Genomic DNA, 10,147 nt, shown 5'->3' with positions numbered 1-10,147 from the left:
GCCTCGACAAGCCTCATTAGTGTTGTACATGTTAATTGTGAAAGTCTTCCTTCTTGAATTTGTGCTAGCACAAGTGTGGTTCAATGCAACAATGATTAAAGTTTTACATTACTTATGGGTCTCCTAATAAACTTTTGCTACCATAAATGAAGATGGTCTCATTACAGTAGTGGTAGTAGTATTGTGAAATATTAAGAGCAGAGCAAACTTTCTAACTTGCATGTCCGACCAACATGAAACACATCAACACTGTCCAGCACTATCATAAAGAGCAGTGTGTGGAAAGATAGAAGTTAGTTTAGCTGTAGTAGTATTGAATTTCTCCATCATTTAGGAACCCCTTTTGTTTATTTTTTTAAGATGTTATCAAGCTGGGATTTACGTAGTTAGAGAGGAGATGCTGCCTTAACTGTCTGTTGTCAAAAGTGATTTGTTTGTACTTCTTTTGGAACCTTTACAACTTAATATTATGTCCCTTCTATCTATCTATCTATCTATCTATCTATCTATCTATCTATCTATCTATCTATCTATCTATCTATCTATCTATCTATCTATCTATCTATCTATCTATGGCTAAAAGTAAGAGGACATCCCAAATAATTATTGAATTCAGGTGTTTTATTGTAAACAGGTGCATAAACTCAAGCACACAGCCATGCAGTCTCCATTGGCAGAAGCATGGGTGTTACTGCACAGTGAGCTTTAAACACAGAACTGACATATCATGCCATCTTTACCACAAGACACTACATGAAATTCTTGCTCTGCTAAATCTGCTCTGGTCAACTGGAAGTGCATTACTATGAAGTGGATAAGTCTGAGAGTAACAAGTGCTCAGCCACAATCTGGTGGACCATGCAAACCTCATGCTGAGTATGGTCACTGAGTGGTGAAGCACAAGGAACTTAAGCATCACCTCTCCTCTGTGGCATCACTCACAACAGAGTTCTAGACTGAAGGTGGAATCAACATAAGTACAAGAACTGGGTGTTGGGGGGTTTGTGAAGTTGGCTTCCATGGCAGAGCAGCTGAACACAAGCCTAAGATCACAAGTGTTGGATGGAGTGTTCCAAAGCACAGTACCATTGGACTCTGGAGCAGTGGAAATGTGTTCTCTGGAGTGATGAATCACACCTCTGTACCTGGAAGTCTGATTGATCAATGTGGGTTTTGCAGATCCCAGGAGAACTCTGCCTTCCAGACTGCATAGCACCTACTGTAAAGTTTGGTGGAGCTGTGATAATGATCTGGGGCAGTTTTTCAGAGTTTGGGATTGGCCTTTTGGTTCCAGTGAAGAGTCCCATTAATGCTGCAGCATACAAAGACATTTTAGAAAAATGACCACTTCCAAATTTATGGCAACATTTTAGTAAAAGCCCTTGTCTGTTCCATCATGACTTTGCACCGGTGCAAAAAGCCAGGTCTATAAAGACATGTGGAGGAACTCAAGTGGCCAGCACAGAGCGCTGACCTCAATCCTACTGAATACAATAAGGACAAAGTGGATGCATAGGGGACAGCTAACTCCATATTGATTCCCATGGGTTTTGGAATGTGATGTTCATCAAGCTTATATGAGTTTGATGATCAGGTGTCTGCAAACATTTGGCCATATAATCTATCTATCTATCTATCTATCTATCTATCTATCTATCTATCTATCTATCTATCTATCTATCTATCTATCTATCTATCTATCTATCTATCTATCTATTAGATATTAGCAAGAGCTCCTTGTGTTTCTAAAACAAGAAAGCATTTTTTGTGGCCTCACTTTGAATGCAAAATGAAGCATTTCCCTTTTGTCCTTTGTTACATATCTTTTTCCAAGTAGCCCTGTTGTAAATTTTTCCATGTTTCTTTCAGGATTTCACCTAACTCTTCTTCTTGTTACTTTCTTTTCCCTTCCATGTGATTCTGTACAGCTTATGTTATACTTCAATGCAATTCAAATCAGTTTATCTTTGTATAGCACTCTTCCCTGTGACGAGTTTACAGGTAGATACAAATCCAAACCTTATAAAGTACTAATTACATAATGAGTAAGCATAATGACACATATGTATTTAAACAGACAGCAGAACAAAGAAGTTCAAAACAGATTAACATACTGTAAATTGTTCCCAGCATTATCTGTCTATCAATTTCATGTTGAACTTTGACCAGCTGACAGCGGAGGAGGACAAAACAAAAGGTCCACTCAGCAGCATCCCTGGAAAAAATAAACCTCTAGAATGTCCACAGTCAATTTTAAGATAGAAAGTCATGTTGCAGACCAGATGTGTTCTTGACAAGTAAATTCGGGGGAGGTCGTAACAGAATTTTCCTTTCTGTGTGCAGACTTCTCTAACATTAAAATTTCCACACCTACCTGATAATGTCTGGCCATCTTTTTGCTAATGACTGGTGAAATATGCAAGTTCAAGCACTTTTAATGGCACACAAAATCAACCAAACAATGGGAAGCTGGTACCTGGTCTGTGATACCCTCTGTGAACAGGACCCAGGGACATCCAGAGCATAATGACAGGATTACCCCTACATTTTGAAAGTTCAGTCTGCTGTTGCTATTCTGACTTGTGGCCTTATTAATACTAAACTCTGTTGTCTGTCAACGTATGTGGACATAAAATTAAAAATAAAAGGCAGACCAAAAGATTTTAAATATAAAAAAAGTTTAAAAAAAAAATGTAACATAAAACAGTTTGATCTGAGGTTTGTAGTATGAGAATGGGCATCCTGGCTAGGGAGGAGCACATGTTATTACCCGGATGGGAGGTTCGAGAGGAACATTGGACAGACAGGCAGGGTGGGCAGAATAATAACTCTGTGACCAACCAGTATAAATAATGGATGGACCAGTGGAAGCTGTGGAACTTGGGAGTGGTTCCATCCCCCACGCTCTAGGTGGCAGTGGTCCTCGTATGAGAACCCAGTTGGGACACTTGCAGGAGTGCAAGGGGAATGGAATCTGGAAATGCAGCCCTGTAGGGGTCCGTCACATCAGTACATGGACCGCCCTACTTTGGGTATGGCCTGGAAGTGCTTCCTAGAGGAGACAGAGTATCACTGGAAGTATTCCTGGGTCCGGCAAAAAAAGGAAACCCGCTGCCTTCCGATGCTGACTTGTCCATGTGTGACAGTGGGCTTCCTTTAATGTCGAATCAAACCTCAGTGGAGGCAGAGAAGGTGGCAGAATTGTGTGCTTAATGTGTATTCTCATTGTGTTTGTACAGCTGCTCAAAGAGGAGACTTAGAAAGGTGCTTGTGTGTAGAATAAAAACTCTTCATTTTATTCTACAAACGTGTGGTACTTTACTGTGTCTATGGTTTGGGGCTCTCTGGTGTCCCCTTGTGGCTACAGCTCACAAAACAGAGATAAAAAAAAAACCTTGGAGGAACAACCTTAATATATGACAAAAAAAGAAGTCAAAGTACTACACACATGTTCAAATATATTACATCCACTTTTAATAACACAAATAGCATTGTCTTTTCAGAGAATCCAAAATCTTGGACACTGATCACTATGGATTTTTTAGTTTTGCCACAATTTCTTTCCGCTACAATAGTCCAAAAGCACAAAAATGATAACAAGGCAAGAAAATACCGCAAAAGTCATTGGCGTGTCTTAGCTTAGCCATTTCCCAACCTCTTCTGAGGAATTCAGGTACATAAGTTGCGGTTGTTATTCATTCCAGCCATTTTTTGTTAAGGTTTGCCACTAGCACAACTGGTTTGGTTAGCTCCCATCTCATTAATCTGAATTGAATGTACTGTTGGTGGAATCGAACAAATACAAGCAATGGCTGGAGGTTTTTAGGAGTTTTGGACATTAACCCATGTGTTAGCCTAGCTATCACATAAGACATCATTGTGATTTCAGAAATTCAAGAAATTCTGGTTACTTCTTATTGTATCAGTGTTTACTTGCATGTTATATGATGTTTGCAGAAGCAAATAAACAGTTAGTGTGCAGATAAAGAACTTTAAAAATAATTTTCTTGCAAGGCCAAAAACATTTGCAAAATACTTTATTTAATTTTTCTACCTGTTGTGTATACTAGGAACCATCTTATACCCCAACTCCATACTAAAAGTGAATGATGCAAGGTACAGGTTCAAGCAAAGCTCTTATGTTATTATTTTCCTTTAAATAAGCTTCAATTAAATTAAATTAATTATATTTCACTACACTTTCCTTCTCTGTTTCTCTCTTTTCTTCCACTTCCACTCCAGGTGAGTTTTGCCCCACCCTACACCCCACTTTGATTTGTCTAGCTGAGTCAGGGTGACTTCTTTTGAAGGCACAGGAGGATTTCCAACATGTCAGAGGCACTTCCAGGTCAGACTGTACTCTAGGATAACGGGGGGCTTTCTTCCTACAGCTTCCATGAGTGACTCCGAATGACACCAGAATATCTCCCTGTCAATACTCCATTTCCCATACATCCTTGCAGGTGTCCAGACAGCAGCATGAGCGATATACTGCTACCCATTTTCAGAGATGAACATATGTCCCTATGAATTTGTTTCCTGCAGTCCAGCCATAATCCTGACATAACACTATTAGTTCAACTCATGATGTCCATCCACCAAGCTGCTCCTTGATTATCCAGACCTCTCAACAAGGAAAGACACCAGTCCCTCAACCCATAATGCCCATTCACCAGGCTGTCGATTTACTACAATGGCTTTCCAGCCAGGAAAGGAAACACCATCAATGTCTGCTGGGATGGTACAGTAGTCCATTCATGTCTTCCATTACACTTTCAATGTATGTCTTTTAATTTAAAATGAAGTGTATATCTAATAATTACAAACAAGTACACCAAAATTCATTACCTGTGGTGTTTCTGTATTAATTGATAGTGGAGCACAGCCCACCAGATACTGTACAAAATCATTTAAAATATTACGGAAATCCTTACAGTCCTTGTAATAATTTATAATAATAAATTCTTAAGCAAATTTTCTCCAATTTTCAATTTCTCCAATCTGGAACAAACTAATGAACCATTGAGTTGAAGCAGAAACCGTGACAACCTTTAAGAAGGATGTGGATGAGATAATGGCACAGCTTAGCTCTTAATAGTCTCACTGACGTCAGGCATATGATATATACATCTGGAGACAGCCATGCATGAATTTTGCTTAAAACTGAGTGGGAACATTTTGACTCATGAAGGCGGCGCTCACAGTAGGGGTGGAGATTTTGAACTGTGTTTCACGATGAACCTTCTACAGTTGAAATGTCTCCAAAAAACCCTGTTAGACATATAAAATATATGTTGTGTGTGCAGAGAGCACATTACACATTTTAAAAATAAACACAACTTGTTGCAAGGAAAAAAATTTCTGTTACATCAGATGATACACTGCCATTCAACGGCATCAACCGGTCAATGGTAAATGTGAATGATACGTTATCACAGGGGCTGTGTGTTCTCTTTCATGTTCAGCTTTATGATAAGAGTGTAGGAATTCATTTAACTTTGAAAGAACTGCCAGCAATATTCATGAAAATAAGAACTGCAAAATATACATTTGAAGTAAACGGTGAGCCATACTCCATTAAAAAAACTGCCATTTAAACTGGTATAGTGTTATACATTTCATTCCACCCCATTCCTCTCCTAATGTCATTGTCCCTGGTGGCGTATTGGTGAAAATCCCAGGTGGTGTGTTGGTCAATGTCCCTGCTGCGATTGATTTTTACTTTTGCTGTGCATCATGTTGTCTAGCACTTAGTATGATGTATGCTCACTGCTATAGTACACTCGTCCTTTGTATGTTGTATATCAGGGGTGCCCACCTCCAATCCTGGTTTTCATTTTAACACTTTTCTTAATTAGTGACCTGTTTTTGCTGCTAATTACCTTCTTTTGAATTCATTTTATTTTACTTGCTCTTCAAGACTCAGACCCCTCAATAGTTTCTTTTTCATTAATCAGCAGCCAAACAACAATAAGGAATAAAATGAACCAAAACAACTGGTGTCCATTATACAATATCTGAAAATAAAGAAAGGTGAAGGTCCCAGGAATGCTGATCTGCTCTTAGAAAAGAGAAAATCCACAATTTCGGAAATGTCTGCTTTTGCACAATGAGAGCAGCAACACGCCATGGAATTAAAGAACAGGTTTAATAAAACGACAAGACTCATTAAGCAACTGGTTGGAGAGAAATTGGTTGGAGTTTGAGGCCCTGACTTAGTCGGTCTTCTGTTGGCCCAATCAAGTCACATTTCACTTCTGTTTGGGTGCCATTTGAGGAAAGAAAGGAGGCAATTCAGAGGAACGATGAAGAAATTAAGGGGAACATTTCTTAAAAACCAAGTCAATTAAAATTAATTCAAAAGAAGTTAATTAGCAGCAAAAACAGATCACTAATTAAGAAAAGGGTTAGAATGAAAACCTGCAGCCACTGCTGTCCTATAGGAATGGAGTTGTGCCACCCATGTTGTACATCATCATGAAAAGCTCAAAGCCCTCAGGGGCTGAATGTAGGAAACGGAGAAGGGAGGTGGAAGAAAGAGCAGTGAAATGCCGTGGTTTGTTTTTTTTTTGGAAATTTAATTTTTTATTTATTTATTTTTAGCTGTCAAGCATGAAAAACTTCCTTTAACATGAATCTCACCTTAACTTTAGTAACGTCCCCTAACACCCTTTCCCTACTCAGGAGCCAGTTGGACCATCAGCTGCTAGCAGAGCCAAATACTCACCCTCCCACTCCTAAATCATGCTTCATAGACCCTCGAATCTTCAATGCAAATATTTAAACCTAACCCCTATTCCTTCATAAACATTCTTGGGTCAAGCAATTGGTCTCTCAAGCAGTACACATCATACTGGCGAAGAGGAGCACTCTGCACACAACCTTGGAGTATGGAGATTCAAGGGAACTTTGATATCGATACAGGAATGTGTAGAGTAAAGACTCATTCAGGGCTTAGACTTTAGTTGTCCCAAACAATCGTATGATGTTATAAATGATTTTAAAAAGACTTTTATTATCAGTGTTAAGTCTCTCCATTTACCAACAAAGTGTTTCTAATCTATATATATAATTCACTAAGGGCATGCAAGACACTGAGGGCATGTAAGACAGTGAGCGCAAGCAAGACAGAGCCCCGCCCGCCAACTCTAAGACCATGGGATACGCTCGACAGAACCCCGCCCGCCAACTCTAAGACCATGGGATACGCTCGACAGAGCCCCGCCCGCCAACTCTAACCCTCCTACCACATCATGGGATACGCACGACAGAGCCACGCACGCCAACTGTAACCGTCCTCCCGAGTCCAGCGTTGCTGTCGAGGCACGCAACAATTCACCAAACACAGCCCCAGTCTCTTTCGTCTGTGCAAAAGTCCACATGCACCTCTGAGCCACGTTGACTTTACACCGCACGCAAGACAGGGAGCCATGATCACCAACTCACAGAGCCCCACCAACCAACTCTAACTAAGGGCAAGCAAGACAGAGAGCGCACGCAAGACAGAGAGCCATGCCCGCCAACTCACAGAGCCCCGCCCACCAACTCTAGGACCATGGGATACACACGCATTTAGTGTATAAATGGATATAAATTATTGAATGTAAACAATTTGCCAAAATCTGTTGTATGTAAACGATACTGTTTAAAATGTTATTGTTTTTTCATCAGAAAACCCGGTTTCCACATCTACCTGTATTAGTTTAAATGGCACTTTTACCACTCGCAATAGGGTGGACGCGCTGACGTATCGTGTCGACTGGGCAACACAGTGAATGCGGCGTCATCTATATATGTCTATGTTTTCTGTAGCCTGCTACAGGAAAGTACTCTCTCGACCATTGGCATTGATTTCGCTCCTTGTTATTTTCGTTATTCTGCGATGGTGGTTTCCTAAGCCTTTGTTATACTGAATTCCTTTCTCACCATTTTCCATTCCTATTCTTACACCGCCGTATGCTATGGCGGGCTTCGGCTAGTATTATTTATTTGCTGTACTTCCTTGTTCTATATAAAGTTATTTACATGTAAAGTGGTTACATTTTGTTATTTTGCTGTTCTATATAAGTTTTGCATGTTTTGGTACATTCATTATTTACATCAGAAGAGTTCTATTGTTATATTGCTATTATTATTATTCTATTTATTTATTTTCTATTCTATTTTAATTAAATAAGTGATAAACCCTGTGTTAGCAGCATATTGTGTGTGTGTGTGTCTGTGTATGGTGGTGTGAAATGGGGGGTGGCGGGGAGAGAGACAGCTTTTCTTGCTTCAAGCACCAAATATGTCAGAAATGGCCATGATGTGACATCTAAGAGAATCGTGTCAAGTTAGCTATATTAACCGATATTAGATAAGCAAAGTGAACAGTCCTGTTTGTTCAGTTTCCTTACTGGGCATTAATAGAGCTGACATACTGGGATGCTATTTTATAAATTGTAAAAATGTAAGTAGAAGATACTTTACTAATATGTTATTAAGGAAACTGAGGAAAAAAATAACACAAATTCTCTAACTTTAACTTAACCAGACAAACATTTTTCCAATGTATTTTTGGAAGGGCATAAAAAACAATAATCAAAAGGGTAATGCTGTTGCATTTCCATTCCACTTGCCTCTGTCCAAGTAAATTCTTATCAGCCTTTAAGTTCACGTTAATGAACCTGTCAGCTCACTAGGAGACTCATTCCCTCACAGGTGCCTACTTGAGTGATAAGATCCGATAAGCAGTTTATAAAATTGTATCTGCTTGGTCGCACCTTTGTTATCTTTTAGCATTCCATCAAAGTGCTCTGTAATAAGTGCATTTGTTTACCCATTTTTAAATTTTGACAATGGCTCGCTTTTTAGCCCCCTCTTTTCTAGACATGGGTTGTGAGATTATTATCAGAAGCAGGTGTGTCACGTTTCTTAGTATAAAAGGTGGTTTGTCTGGGATACAAAAACATGATTAGAGGAATGCTTTGATTACATTTTGAATAGTTTTTTCTTTTCTCTGTAATTAAGCTAAGCATGCAAAGATTACTTATTTTATTTGCTTTTTTTTTCAGAAGTCATCTTAATCAATCTTAATCTACTGTAAAAATAATCCACCAATCTAAACTACGCTCTCAGAAAAACTGGTTATTTAATAGCATTTTATGAATTTTTACTGGTTTGTGTGGTTTCTTTGTTGAATCATTACTTAAGAAAGAACCATTTCTGTGAAGAGTTCTTTACATATAAAATTGGTTCTTTGTGCTTAGAATGGTTTGTGTACTGAAAAAATCTGAAAATCTCAATGTATCATAGGCTACCTAACAGGACCCTAGCAGATTATAAAACCTTGATCTTAGCCTGTGTTATTGTATGCAGTGAAAGTTCTTTTCAAATCACAACCCCAGTGGTATTTCACAAATCTATTAGAATCTGTTCATGATTATTTGTAAAGGCTATGGATCTAAATAAACTAACGTTCTTTCTGGAACGTTCACATGAATGGGTCCTTTGGGAACCAAAAATGGTTCCTCTATGGCAGTGGTTCCCAAACTCGGTCATGGAGACCCACTATGGCTACAGGTTTTTGTTCCAACCAACTTCCATTTTTCATTGGTTCCTTAGCCTAATTAAGTGAGTAATTTTTTCTCAGTTTCTGTGTTTTGGAGTCAATGTAGAAATTACAACTAAGTCTGGTAGATTTTTATTAAAATGTAATGTAAGAGGATTGGCTCCAGCAGACCCCCGGGACCCTGTGTTCAGATTCAGCGGGTTAGAAAATGGATGGATGGATGTAAGAGGGTGGCACGGTGGCGCAGTGGTTGTGCTGCTGCCTCGCAGTTAGGAAACCCGGGTTCACTTTCCGGGTCCTCCCTGCGTGGAGTTTGCATGTTCTCCCCATGTCTGCGTGGGTTTCCTCCAGGTAATCCGGTTTCCTCCCACAGTCCAAAGACATGCAGGTTAGGTGGATTGGCGATTCTAAATTGTCACTAATGTGTGCTTGGTTTGTGTGTGTCCTGCGGTTGGTTGGCACCCTGCCTGGGATTGGTTCCTGCCTTGTGCCCTGTGTTGGCTGGGATTGACTCCAGCAGACCCCCGTGACCCTGTGTTCGGATTCAACAGGTTGGAAAATGGATGGATGGATGTAATGTAAGAAGTTATATGTGGA

The sequence above is a fragment of the Polypterus senegalus genome, chromosome 3 (genome assembly GCF_016835505.1).
Source record: "Polypterus senegalus isolate Bchr_013 chromosome 3, ASM1683550v1, whole genome shotgun sequence".
In the NCBI taxonomy this organism is placed as follows: domain Eukaryota; kingdom Metazoa; phylum Chordata; class Cladistia; order Polypteriformes; family Polypteridae; genus Polypterus; species Polypterus senegalus.
This window is presented reverse-complemented; position numbering follows the sequence as displayed.